General features: G+C 38.1%; 1 long non-coding RNA gene across 1 annotated transcript in view; it reads right to left on the reverse strand.

Moving 5' to 3' along the window:
* LOC124167945 overlaps positions 1-15,526 on the reverse strand; it is a 98,172-nt gene that overhangs the window by 65,568 nt on the left and 17,078 nt on the right. The window contains exon 2 of the long non-coding RNA XR_006866795.1: positions 7,479-7,555. This is a non-coding gene — a long non-coding RNA (uncharacterized LOC124167945). The remainder of the gene's footprint in view (positions 1-7,478; positions 7,556-15,526) is intronic.

The following is a 15,526-nucleotide window of genomic DNA, read 5'->3' on the forward strand; positions in this document are numbered from 1 at the left end:
AAAGTATATGTTTACAATAAAAATATGTATTTAAAAACATGGATTATTCCACGAGAAGTGTGAGTTTAATTGTATACTTGTTGCTTCCTCACAAAAAAATTAAAATGGGCGGCCTCAACGCCTAGTCAAATTTACAGCGCGCCGGATCAAGAGAGTTTGTTGACGAGACAACGTGTCATCATGCCGTTGATATTTTTAGCAATTTCCATCGTACACAGTTATAACCTCATCCTTAAGTGATTAATGGACCACGTACATACTTTAGACCTCGTGTAGATGAATCGAAGAAATAAACCTCAAGGTAAATCAAGTTACCCAATTTTCACTTACATTTTTCACGCACCACCTTGCACAAGAAGAATTGAGGTCTTAGAAGGTAAAAAAATGAGTTTAATGGATTTTTTCGTGCAAGAGAGATGTCGAAAGAGACGATCTTCAAGAGGGACAATGACTTTGGAAAGTACATCACAAATAAGGCTAAGACTGGGGGATACATTTAGATTGCTAAGTTTTTATTAAAGTACCAGTTAATATTTAAGTACCCCTTGGTGTTCCAAATATAATACTTACGAGATATTCTAGATGCGATGTTTATGAGAGTGTGCCAAATTTCCAATAATTTGTATTTTGTAAAAAAAAAGTGATTCGCTTTTCCCCACAAGTTGCGGTAAAGGGGGTCACTTTACCCTCTATTCTATTTGGTGCCTAGGGTTTGTTTCTAATGGGAAAAAAGAAAGTGAACCACCAATAATTGTTTTTAAAACGTTTTTATGCACGTGGCACTGAAAACTACGGTTTGTATCACCATAGTAAACAATATTTTAATACGGAACATCTGTCAGGAATACTTCGAGATTGTTAAAGTAATTATTTATAGTATCAACGCCGACCCGGGATCTGCTTTTTATATTCTCACGAAATTTTGCTGTAATTTCTGGTTCTCGACCCGGTCTATTATTTCTAAATTGTTTTTAATTCACAACTTCTCTTACTAGGTATGCTTGTATAGACACAGGCACAACATCACTTGCTGTATTAGAGCAGTCCTATATCCACATATAATGAAACGCTCAAACATGAGGGTTTGATTTTACGTCGAGAATCACCACTCAATCACCTCTCTTCTCTTTCTGAGAGGGTGGTTTGTCTGCCATGTTTCAGAGGATTCAAATTTTTCTCACTACGACGAATTTTTGTTTGAAGAATTCTAAACATCTCTGTAGCTTTCCTTATTGACATTCTACCACTTTTGACCTGTTGCACTGCACATTTGAAATCTTCCTCAGCATACTTGTGACACATCGATGGTACGATCCTCTTCACAAAGGTACGAACCATGGTGGTCCATTTTATCCTACGAAAACAAACATTTCTACTTTCAGATGCATTTCAAAGCAATTGAAGTTCATACAGTATGAAAAAAGAGTCGACATAACCTTAAAAGTGTATTGATTCGATTCATGCAATTGGCAGGTGATGAAATATCTCAGATAGTAAGAAAAAACATAGGTTTTTCACTTATTCTTCAATTTAAAGTAATACGATGTTCAATAAGTTTACTTAAAACGTTCCGAAGATCACGATATCACGCTTGATGATTCACGCACCACAATCCAGTGCCTGCTCAAAGACGTCTTAAAGTAATTCCAGAGAATTGCGCTAGGTATAAGGAGAGGATAAGTACAAAACTGTTTGAGTTGTCCACTTTATCTTCACTACTTCACTTTACCCCACTTTACGGTACATCTACTAGGAACCGTGCAGGCCACCCTGCTGAGAATTGAGAGGAAAACTGACGGCGGGTAGGGCAGGCTGGGGTGATTCGCGAAATTTATTCCTTTCTTCCCCGAAATAACACCTTTAATAGCATAATAAATGAAGCGGAATGAAATTAGACGTTAACAGTCTTCATTATCATATGATATCATCCCCCTTAATGGCTCGAAGTTAGGCAGAAATGCTTTACGAATTTGGCATGGATTAATTGTGAAATGAAGTTGGAGTAAAACGAGGCAGTGTGCGAGAAAAAAATGACGGTAAGACTTTCGCAATCCGCCATCGTGAAAAATATATTCTTCAAAATTATTGCCGCTGTTACCCGTAATATCGTAGCCCGAGGGAAACGTACCACTGGGTGATTTCTGCAGAGAGATAGTAACTGACGAGGCGAGTGCTAAAGACGTCTTATGAGAGAAATTCAACGGCCATTTTGAAAGAATCAAAGGCGAATACATGGCGAAAATTACTGATACACGGTATCTAATCAGTATTTTCACACCAATCGGCTCTTGAAAGCACACAACTCTTGCGTCCAACGGGGTTTCATTCGTTGACTCCGAAAGTAAGACATTGGACCCAAGAAACTGATAAATCAGATCAGATATGAGGGAAAATTGACGTCAAAACAACCCGTGGGGACTGAGAGTTTTTTCCGTTCCACGTGTGTTCAGGCATGATGTGGCAACCAGGGGCACAGCTAGGAATTAAGGCTAGAGGGGTGGTTTAGGCGCGACAGATAGTGGAGGGTGTGGGGTTATGGAATACCCGCCAGGGTAGGCGGGAGGTGCGGGGACCCTCCTCCAGAAATGTTTAAAAAGATAATTGGTGAGGTTAACGGCGGTGTGAATAGTTTGATGTTTTGTTTGGTGAGTCAACCGTTTCCCTAATATTACTTACAAAATTTATCACATTAAAATGTATTTATGAAAAGAACTCTCTGAGCCCTGGTGGGGGGGTTTATCCCCCAAAACTCCCCTCGCTGCGCCACTGGTGGTAACGAGACTACGTGCCAAAATACCGTAATTATTTTTCGAAAATTTCCATCATCCGTCAAAATAATTATAATCCCTCTTTGATCAATGAATCCTGTTCATATTCTGGACCTTGTGTAGATGATTGGAGGAAGGAAACGTAGAGGTAATTTATGTTACCCAAATTTCACTTACATTTTACACGCTTTGCTTTATATTAGCTAACGGCTTGTGTCCTAACACCCTTCCACACGCCTATTAAGGCGCCTTGCGGGGTAGTATGTAGATGAAGCCATAGTGACTACGGCAATGTAGGCAGCTCGGATACCACTCGTGCCCAACGCAAATTTCTGGCTACGTGCCTTGTGAGTGTATTCGCGGTCTCCAAAAATAAGATGTCGGAACCAAGAAAATCACGAATTGGATCAGATACGGGGTATACTGCTGTCAAAACAATTCGCGTTAATTCATCGGAACTGATTGTGAGACTTTTTACAAGCTCAGGTGCAACACGCAGAGAATCACGTCCATCCTTCGGGGAAAAATACTCTTCTAAAATCGCCAACAAGGTTCCTCACTACCTTCTTGAATTTTACTCCAGCAATCAATTTCAGCAATAGTAGATATCTTCCTAAGTTATACTCTGCCCCAGATAATATAGGGTGTTTCACAACGAATAGCGTAATTTTAACGCTTAATTATATTTAACGTACAGCTATAAACGATACGTCAATAAAGGGGAACTCAAAGCGTTTTGGGGTGCTTTCCATTCATCGACACAAGTCGACTTGTGTCGCGGTTTTCGCGTTCCATTCTGTGAGTGTCGCCGCCTGTTGTGACACAAGTAAACAAACGATCACGCGCAGGAATTTGAGAGTTTCCGTGAGTTGACACTAGTCGACACGTGAGTCACGAGAATGTAAAGCATCCTTTGTAGGCAACAATACATATGTGCACCTTATGTTTCCGCCGCTACCCGTTTGAAAGCGCTAGTAACAAAGATGGCGACTAGGGAACAAAAAGCTTGTATGTTTTACAAATTTGCAAAGACGGATTCTGTAGTTACTGTGAAACGTGCGTTCCAGGATTTACATGAGTTGTGATCCTCCACGAGGTAATAACATCTGTGCCTCTACTATCATCCGACCTTCCCGAATTAAGAAACGGAAGTGAAGCAGCTGTTTCAACAATAACTCCAGAGAGACTAATCCTTATTTGAGAAGAACTCGCATGTCTCCTTTACGTGTTCTGTGTGACGAATGGTGCATACACTGAACTTTTGTAGACTTTTATGTAAAACTGTTTGAGTTTCTCTCTCATTTTTCATGTATGATTTAAAACTGTAAATTTAGTGTAATAAATATTAGAAAGTGCTGTAATCCCGCTATTCATTTGCAAACACCTTAAATATGCAGCCCTCCGTCTTAGAACAGGTTTTTTCTAACTAAGCGAGGATACTTTGTTCTAATCTTTCTCCATTGAGAACTAATCTGCAGGTCTTCAGAGAAAATAGGCCAAGGCATTGTCGAAATTTTTTCTTTATCCCAGCTATACAGCATACGAGCAATCGGCAAAAAATATAAAAATTTATCGTTTTCCGCGCGAAGGTATAGAAACTTTATTCCACATCAATTACTTCAGCAAAAAACAATGATATGACAAGCCCGAGTGAGAACAAGGGACGAAAATATGTTGAACCACAGAGAATGAGAAATCAATAGCAAAAATTGAAATCTTAAGATGTAATAAATTTCCAAATGTTACCAAAATTAGCCGAATCATGGGAAGAAACAAAAAAATAACATCTCTATGTTCAATTAATTGCCATCGGAAGGCCTTGTTCTATTTTTCTTTGGACTAAGTCCTTGATTTCGTATTTTGGAGGAGTAAAATGTCACGAGTCACGGGAAATATTTATTTAGCAACAGTTTGACTTAACTAAAGTGACGTAACTGAATACTATAGTGACGTAAAAGTCTGAAATATTTCCTGAAAAAAGAAAATTTTCCACGAAGGATATTGAAGGATATTTCCCTTTATAAAATTGTTTTTGAAACCACGAGATAGCCACCGTTTTAAGAGGTTAACTCTGAATTTTGAATTTCTAACGGAAGAATAATTGCATGCTACAAAATAAACTTTTGGATTTTATTTTTGAAAAAAAATCACGCATTAAAAGCCATGCGGAGGACATTGACGCCATCACTTTCCACCATATCATAGCTATGAAGGTCAACTCTCGGGCTCTTTGTGGTTTCAGCTAATGCCACGGCCTCAGATTTTTCTTAGGTTTAAAAGGCATTTTTGTATTTCACTTCCATATGAGCGTAAATTAAAGTCACATTCATTTTCGAAATATTTAACAAAATTTGACGATATGTTGCGTCATTCGCCCCAAACTCGATTTTTCTCACTCTTGATCTTTAAAACGTCAATCAATCGAGTCATTTTTTTTGCGATTCTCTTGATTTTTTGCTAAAAAGAATGTGATAGAACGAATAGAAAATCAACTTCAAGGCATCGAAATTAGTATTTGATTACTCCAACTTGATAGAGAAAGGAACATTTTTTTTATTTGAAAGTTAAAAAGAGGTCAAAATTCCATGTACTGCATTACAAAGACGCGTGATATTGGATAAAAAGGATAAATTTAAAATTTTAACACTCCAATGTAAACAATCATTTATCAATAGAAATAAATATCTTGTGCCTACAATCATATAGGAAATATGTATGCACCTAATTACTTGATGATTCAATAAAAAGCACTGAAGAATCACAGGAGACATCAAAATGATAAAAAATGGGCAAAGTCCTACATTTATACACCTATAAATAGGGTTTCACCTGTCTTTGGTGTCATTTTCATGAGAAATGAGAACGGATAACTGTTAAATAACCCCATAAGCAGTAAAAATGAAACCAAATTGAGCAAATTAAATCCTAGTCATTCAAGAAAATCCTAATATTATATTTATAACTCTTATAAAATATTTATTCCGACAAGATTTATCATATTAACTATAATGTATCAAGGAATCACAACCCTTTGAAAATGCGCCAAAATCATAATATTATGCTAAGAGGCCATGGGCAACAATTTCTGCAGTGGGGCTATTGTAGTTTAAGCTTTATGGGTTTCAACCCCCCTAAAAGCTGGACCGATGGGAGAGTTGCGAAATATCAATAGTATAGTATCTGTCTCCAACCACTCGCCAGATAAGGCCAGAGATAGCTCAAATTATGATGCTACCAGAAAACGAATATTAGGACTTAGAAAATTCTACAACAAATTTTACCCTTAGAGCATTGAACGCACGAGATAACTGAACTAAAGGCAGTTTTACACGGGGCATAACATTGCGTTGTTTAGCTAAGAAAATTTTTTTGAAATTGCGAGAATGCGAGCTCGGAATGGGGTAGTTTCCTATTATTTATTTATTGCCTAAATCGAAAGATTATTACTCCCGGAGTACGCATTTCACGCTTTTAGATTTTTAAATGACGATATCTATTTCTCGCGATTAAATGAAAAGTGAAAATTTTCAAGCGCGCGAAAACGCGACGGCTAGGTATGAATGCTGGGAAAACCCCGTACGACGTCGTTCTTGTTCCCGCTGCCGCATTGTGAGGTGACCTTGGGGCGAGGCTTTGAGCGCTGATATGACGCAGGATGCTAGCAGGTAGCAGAGTACCCTGCTAGCTGGTAGCGCTCTGTGCCTCATGCATGCATTGGTAATCTCAGACGATGTAGAACTCCTATCTACTCGTATAGAAACTAGGTCCCTATGACGTCACGTGGAGGGGCATCGCATGGGCTATTGCCATTCGTCTGAAGCGGTATTTCTAAAACCAAATAATTTGTATATTATGAATACACTAATGGTGGGTAACGAATCGCAATCAATGCCTTTCGTTTTCTTTGATGAAGAAAACTACCCTATTAGAGCAGGGGCTATTTCGTCTTTTCGTATCCATGTATTCTCTCATGCGTTCTAGCAATTCACCGCATTACACGACGCAATTTTGACTGCGCCTCCGTGCATACGTCAGATTGCGCAATGATGTGCCCCGTGTAAAACGGCGAAAAAGGATGGTGATGTAGCAGCGTGGAAAATATTTCCGATATTGAACCCTAAATTACTCATAAATATGATAAAAAGCCCGTTTCTCTGAAAATTGTTATTCTCCTTTATTTTAGGTGAAAATAAAGAATTCCATTCACGTTGAAAATTAAATTACCTCAACTGATTGGTGAACTACGTACTACCGACATAAGGCCCCAAAATTCTCTCGATCTGAAAACAAGCGTCACGTCACACGTATTGTGAAGAGAACACTGCTTCCATATTTCCTTGAGACGAGATGAAATCCTCAATTCACGTTACCTTCTCCAATGACACATCACAACTCGCAGAGAACCTGTTTGAAGCACATACTATAAGGAAACCGAGTCAATTATATCGAAATTTGTAAATTTTAATTGGATTTTAACGGTGAAAAGTGCAATTTCTCAGCGGGCTATCGAGTGAGCGGCTTGAGTAAGTTTCGCAGTACCAATTGGTGCTGGTGAGAGAGGAGGCTTACGAAAATTAAAGAAATAGTTCACTAATTAATTGTCAAAAGTAAATGTTTCACAGCAGTTATCTGATCTTTCAAAATCCAAACCGGTTTTACGAGATTGGGTGAGCGAAAAAGAATACGAACCGTCATCATCCATAGACTTACATATGGTTAGAATGCCTTTCATCAATAAAGTGTGGCCATGACTATATGGAATTTCCTTGGCATTACTCACTGGACACCTGAAAATTAATGAAATGTCATTAGCTTAGTCTCTAGAGTAAATAAAACATAGCCTAATATTTAAGTATAGATATTTTCAATGAAGTGTAACAGTACAGAAGTGTTGCCATTTTATAGTGGCCAGGTAACAATATTTAGATTTCAGGACAAACCAGCAATTTAACAAGACGATTCATGAATCAAAGTTTACAAAAAAAAGACAGCGAAAATCGGCAGGAACAAGCTAGTTTGGTGACAGATAATATAGGGATAGGCTTGTGAAGGATTTCAATGGAAGTGACAAAAGGTCAGTGTGTGGAGGGAGTGAGTTCAAAAGAGAAGCAAATGCGAATTCGCCCCTGCATTGCAAATATCTACTGGAAGAATAGTATTACCTGTGCTACCTAACATAATATTTAGATTTAATTCTTGAAAAAAAATCACGCATTAAAGCCCGTAGGGAGGACATTAACGCAATTCGTTTTTCATCACTTTCCACCATTTCATGGCGCTGAAGGTTAACTTTCGGGCTCTTTGTGGCTTCAGCCAATTCCACGACCACATATTTTTTTAGAGTAAAAAATTTTTATAGTTCACACATGAGCAAAAATTAAAGTCTCATTCATTTTCGAAATACTTCACAAAATATATCGATATGTTGCGTCATTAAGCCCAAACCCCGATATCTCTCACTCTTTATCCTTACAGCGTCAGTCAAGCGAGGCATTTCAACGATTTTCTTGACTTTTGTCTAAAAATTCTTGATCGAACGAATAGAAAATCGTCAACCCCAACGTATCTAAATTGGTACTTGATTGCTCGAACGGAATAGAGAAAGGAAAATTAGTTGAACCTCTTACCTCTAGAGTAAATAAAACAAGTCCTAAAATTAAATTAGAGGGCTTAAACTTCGACAGATTAAAAAAATTAACAATTTAGGAAGCTCATTGGTTATTAAATTTCCCAGCAGTGCGAATATCAAGAAGAAAATAGCTTTGGGGGGTTAAAATAATATAATAATAATTAAAATAATAAAATTGAGGGATTTAGAGGTATGAACGTAAAAGTTTCCGGGTTGGGCTCCTTTCTGCATCCCTATCCTCAAACCTAACTTAACTAAGCACAAAAGGAGTTTCTTCTGTACGGGACCAAAACTGTGTAATATCTTACCTAATACAATTGAAAGAAAGTTCATATAAAAAAGGCTTGTATTTTGCTGCCAATTCACGCGCATAGTAATACAATATATTCCATTAAATAAGCTATAAATTTTCGTTTGTATTATGCTAAAATTTAAAAGGTCATAATTTGTTATTTTCAAATTGGCCGTAGTTATCATGGCTTAGTCTTCATATGCATCATTCTGAAATACGCCTGACCTTTTGTAAAATTTTTGACTATAGGACTCTGGCGGCATTCGCTTGCAGTATCCAATTATGAAAAAAATGCTTTGTGCAATATTCGACAAACAAATACACTCGTTTTGTATACATCATATTTGATCGGTTGATGAGTTAAAATAATTTGTGGGTATTTCCTATTTTCGTCAATAGTTTATTGTTTCATTTAATTATTTAAGCATTGAATTTAATTGGAAGTAAGGAATTAAAACTTTGTAAGGTTCACTGTTATTTAATTATGGGCACGACCCGGGTTTCGTAGCTTGGTTACATCGTCAGGTGACTGATCTTGCATGCATCATACATTTATACACAAAGTACACAAGTGACTGTGAGGACATCTATTGGAAAGGAAAAGGACTGGTTAAACCTCCCCCCCCCACCCCCGCTCTTTCAACCAGTCCTTTTCCTTTCCAATAGATGTACTCACAGTCACTTGTGTACTTTGTGTATAAATGTATGATGCATGCAAGATCAGTCACCTGACGATGCAACCAAGTTACGAAACCCGGGTCGTGCCCATAATTAAATAACAGTGAACCTTACAAAGTTTTAATTCCTTACTTCCAATATGGAGAGGTTTCACAAAGTAAAGCCTGAAGTTATTAGTAATATTGAATTTAATTAATGAATTGGAATTATTTTTGGAAAAGCGGTCTTTGGTGTATTCCTGGTTTTTCATGTCTACCGAGGCCACGAACTTAGATAATGTCGAGGCAAATAATATTACGCAAATACTTTTAGTGGAAGTGCGAAGTTTATAAGCCGGAATTAACCCAGGAATATGCGCAGCAAGAACATATAAATTTTCCGACAAAACCATTAAAATCAAAAAAATTACCATCGAGTGAAAGGCCACAGGAAAATCGACGTGATCATTGTAATGAAGTTCTCATTCCAAGTACAAAGATGGATGAAGAGTGCAATCGAATGTCATTAGTCACGAATTACGCCATCAGTCTATCTACAATTCCAGAATCGCCAAGAGCGATGTGAAAGACACTCATTTCGAAATGCTTCAAAAAGGACCAATCGGTCGATACGCTTGATCGTATAAAAAATTTCGCTCTAAAAGAATTTTTCAACGCCCATAATCCTGTTCATTGCGTTCAACCAGCCATGAGCTCAACCAATCACTTTAAAGCGCATACAAAATTTCTGCGGAAATCCTCCACGCTGAAAGCCATCGTAACTCATCGAGACTTAGCGGCTGAACAATGAAAGAGTTAATTAACAGCTCTCATATCCAGGAAAGCGAAGAAAATCTCTCGATAAAAGATAAAAGAACAGTCGAATAATAAAGCTTTCAGCATAAAAAAGCAATTCAGTTTGGACGCGGTTAGCATCATTATCACTATATTGTCAGGTGTGAAATCTCACTTGGAGCAAAACATGCGAATGCAAAATAGGCATAAATCTGAATAAACATAGTTGATTGACTGCGTATAAAGATTGTGGGTAACCAAAAATGCCTCAGAGATATCCCGCTTTAATCTTATTTGTCTGTAACGTGACATGGACTCTACGCGAAGATAAATCATTTGATTTACTGAGCGACTAATTTGATCCCAAAATGGGCAGAAGTTGTATTTTTTCGTCTGGAATTCATTAATCTATTCTCATTATATTTAAATTGATTTTGGACATGCTGAACATCGACTATTATCATTGCATTTTCAAGCGTGAAAATCTTTCCAGGAGCAAAACACAAGTTTCCAAAACTTGCATTAAATCTGAAGAAATGTGTTTAATTACCAGCGTTCAAGGATTATGGGTAAACTAACATGCCTCAGAGAATATCCCAATTTTTGTTGTTTTTAATGTGACACGGATTTTACATGAAGATAAATCATATGGTTTACTGAGTGACTAATTTGATCACAAGATGGACAGAAGTTATATTTTTCAGTCTGAAATTAATGAATCAAGCTTTAAGAGTCTCAGCGACCTAATTAGGTAATTTCAAGGATATTTTGGCAATGTCCAGAGGCTCCGATCACCATTTCCGAAAGACATCGAAGATGTTTTAATAACTGATGTTTTGCGCCCATAAAGAATATGTACTCGAAAAATATCCACCTTGATATCCGTTAGGAACCATTCTAATCCCAAAAGTATTCTATTTTATCTTCTAAAGGACCAAATCCTCATCATAGATCTCGAGCTGCTTCCGAAAATATAAGATAGGAACGTAAGAAAAAGGGAGAAAACTTTTCGACCAAAAGAAGGAATATATTTTTATTTAAGTAAAAATCATAAGCTAACCACCAATGACCCCCAATAGATTACCTAGAGAGTCCTCTAAAGGTGCAAAAATAAGGCATTAGGTATAGCTTAAAAAAATTTAACGGAATATTAACACGGAAGATTTTGTTAAAGGTGTTCCAATCGTAGTTAATTACGCGAGATTTTAAAATTAAAAATATAAAAAAATGTCAAGCTCAGATATAGAAAATTAAACATATCACCAAGGTTATTATGTTTAAAGGGTCATGTTTCACTTTTTCGGTCAGAACAAAGCATAGCGTGGAAACAAAAAAATGTCCTGTATAACTATTATGCAGTTCTGAAAGAACAGCTACAGCTGATATATTTCTTTGCAAACTGTTATCCTCTAGAGATATTTTCATTTTTGCCATGCAATTAATAAAAGAAGTAAGGTGTTATCTGAAAGCCCTTCTCCAAATATCCTCATATCTACCATCTTATATACTTCTCCCTTGTTATTATTTCCGTTTGTAGAGGAGACAAACGATATGGCTTGATTTGCAACTTCTCAGAGTCCACTAGCTCGATGTCATGTTGTATCATGTCTCTTATATCGGGTTTATCGCTAAAAATATCGACAAGTGTCTGCAACAATTTCTTAAGGCCGTTTTGCACGGGACACGGAATTGCGCAGGTTAGAGCTGCATTAATTTCTAAAATGGCGTGGAATTGCGCGAATGCATGAACGAAATTAGAACAGGGGCTATTTTGCCGTCTCGCATCCACGCATTCTCGCATGTGTTTTAGCAATTCACCGCTTTAAACGACGCAATTTTGATTGCGCCTTCGCACGTACGTCAGATTGCGCAATTCCGTGTACCGTGTAAAACGGCCTTTAAACCTATTTGCAGAGAGATCCCCCCAATGCGGAAAAAACAACTTCGGTTACCATGTTAGATATAATATGGTATTTGTAGACGGCGACCAACAGCTGAGGTCATTTGTACCATGAGGGAAGGGTATGGAGGAAAGCATGGAGAGGAACCAGGCGACGGCATAAGCCTACTCGAAAAGAAAGGTACCAAGGGGACCACGGCTTAACGTCCCATCCGACGGAAACGAGTGTTGCGCTTGACTTTTCCTCCACATAATATTCAAGCAGGGATTGAGCAGTCACTGAAATTTCACCGGCAGCGCCACCGCCGGGATTTGAATCCGAGCCCATGGGGTGGGAAGCCAACACTCAAGCCAGTAGCCAACACACCAACCCGATCCCCTTCGGTTACCATCACACAGTTTTTATCCGTCCAACACAATGTGGGCCGCGGTTACTCACGGTCAAGGGTAAACCTCACTCCCACAACACAAACCACAATTTCTAACTCGTTTTGTGTGGTGAGGTCGAAATAGAGGTTTCACCTCACAACTCCGATCAAACTATAGATTTGACGTCACAAGGAACGTAAAAACCCACAGAATTTGGCATAATATTGTAAACCGAGTAATTCATTCCCACTGCAAAACTGTTACCGTAGTGATTTAGCGTCGAATGAATTGCAAGGCTGTTTAGGGATCGACAAACAATGATATCCGTCAGTAATGTAATTCAGTAATAAATCTCTTTTTTTATGGAAAATTTAGAGAATATATCAATGGTAGCCGATGAATTGCGACAAATTGAGCAATCAACGTTTCCACTTTGAATATTTGACGCCGTTACTCCATACCTGCTTTAAAATACTTTCGCCTACATGGAGCTCACGCATAAATTTAAACCCCATGCCGAAAAAATAATTACTCCAATACTTGGGTAGAATTGATTACTAATTATGATTACATTTCCACAGGATTCCGATTTGTGTGGTGAATATAATGTTGGCTTCCCATCCCGAAGACCAGTTCGAAGCCCGGCAGCTTTCTTTAAGAACGGGCTGATGCTAGGTTTCTCTACTCCCTTTTCTCCCTATGACGCATATAACTTTTGCTATCACTCTTCTCCGCACACCAAACCATACAATTCCACCACAGACGTATTCTCAATTATTGTTCATTGAAAATGGTATAATAAGATTTTACCACGAGACAATGAACATTTCTCCCAAGAAATGTACTCTGCCGTGAATTAAAAACGTGCCTTCGCTAACCAAACAAATATTACATTTATTATATATTGACATCTGGTAACCACATAAGTCACTTCTAGTTACGTCATAATCAGCTACATTGAGGTTGAAAAATAAAGGAAATATGTGCAAACAAGATTCGCCGCCTGATAAAAAATGTCCTAACTTCAAATCTAAGAAGCATGCAAGTAAACTGAAGATTTCATGTAGTTGTAAAGTGACTGATCTCTTGCAGCTCACAATGCATGTGAATACTGCACAAGGAATTCGGAATTAGCCCATCGAAAAACTTGGAGATAGTTAAAGTACAACGCAATTCTTCCACGGGGTATCCACGATGCGGGATATCACCACACATTGAGTCACATGAACGCTCAAGCAGCGCTTAACTGCTTGGAGAAGAGTATCATACATACCTATAGAGTTCGGTGACCTCGCTCTGATATCAAAAATTGATAAAAAATAAATCAGCCAAAATCAACTCAAGACCCGGCACATTGGATGGACAGCTTTTTGTTAATAACAGCGATGCAGAAATAATATTATTCCACCCACTGGGCGGTACACTAATTAGGCTAACTATCGAAATTCATTGAGGAACTTGAATTATGATGACAAATATAAAAAGCACGGACTGAAATACCATTTTTAACGTATTCGATCTTCACGCAATCCATCATAATAATACTGGGTGTTTTAAAATGAATGGCGGTGTTTTAACGCTTAATAATATTTATTGCACTTAAGTTACAACTATAAATGATACATCAAATGAAAGAGCTAATCAAACAGTTTTGTTTGTGGGTAGCATTTCACATGTGCACCCAATGTTTCCGCCGCCATCCGTTAGAGAGAGCTAGTCAGGGATGCCGACTTACAAAAAATATTGGGGGGGCCAAACCGGGGATCTTGCCCCGGAAAATGTTATGAGTAGTGAGTTTAAAGTTTTTTCAGCATTTTAGAAGAGTTATATGATCAAAACTAGAATCCTGATAGCTCGAATCTCGATGTCTGGGCACTCCGGGGAAAATCAACAAGCCTGACACTTTTTTCCTCACACCCATAACGAATTTATGAGGGGGCTCGGGCCCCATCAGGCCCCATGGAGTCGGCGCCACTGGCGCTAGTAGAAAATTTGATGACTAGTGAACAGAAAGCTTTTGTGTTTTAAAGTTGGCAAAGACGAAATCTGTAGTAACTGTGCAACGTGCGTTCGGTAGTAAGTTCGTTTGTGATCGTTCTAGTGATAATAACATCCGTGCCTCCACGAACAGACGACCTTTCCGAATCAAGACACAGGATTGAAGCAGCTAATTCAACAATAACTCGTGAGACACTAATCAACGTTTGGGAAGAACTCGCACATCTTCTTGGCGTGTAACGTGTGACGAATGATGTTTTGACATCGAAAATTTGTAGACTTTTATGTAAAACTGTTTGAGTTTCTCTCTCATTTGAGGTATGATTCATAGTTCTTACTTCTATGTAATACATATTAGAAAGCGAAATTCATTTGGAAACACCTGTTAATATGATTTATTGTTTTATTATCATGAGCAGTGGCGTAACTAGAAATATGCATTGGTGGGATGAGGGGGCTTTGGGGATGGATGAGTGGGGTTAGTGGAGGCCAACTCCCCCCAGGGGAGCTCAGGAAATACACTGAAAAATAACATGCATGAAAACTCATTTTACATCATTTTGGCACTTAAAATTTAACTTTAAGCAGAAGCAGTTATGATATAAATCAATTCGAGATAAGGTTTTAAAATATTTTTCAGATTTTTCTGAGGCTTTGGGGGGGATACATCCCCTCTTCCTCCCTATAGTTACGCCTCCGATCATGAGAATGCAAAATTACGATTGGTTTATTGTCTAAAATAGAAAAATACTAGTAGACCAGAAATATGTTTATCTGACATTAGAATGGTGTCTTTTCGTAAAATCCCTACTGTATTATTCGTTTGCTAAAGCAGACAAAACGTTTTGTTTGATTAGGTTATTTATTTAATTTCATCGCCCCGAAAACAGCTCATTTGAGGCCTATTGCATCGGGGGAAATAATATAAAACAACGACTACCACACACAACCATTCCCTGAGAAGGGCGGGACTGGAACCCGCGACCTTCAGTTTGGCAGGCGAGGACTTAACCCCACCGCCACCGAGGCCGGCCGGTTTATACACCCTTTATGGCTCTTTACCTTCAAGTACATTGTGCATGTGGCAGATGTAGCAGATTTCAAGAGCACCTCTTTTCT

The sequence above is a fragment of the Ischnura elegans genome, chromosome 11 (assembly GCF_921293095.1).
Source record: "Ischnura elegans chromosome 11, ioIscEleg1.1, whole genome shotgun sequence".
Lineage (NCBI taxonomy): Eukaryota > Metazoa > Arthropoda > Insecta > Odonata > Coenagrionidae > Ischnura > Ischnura elegans.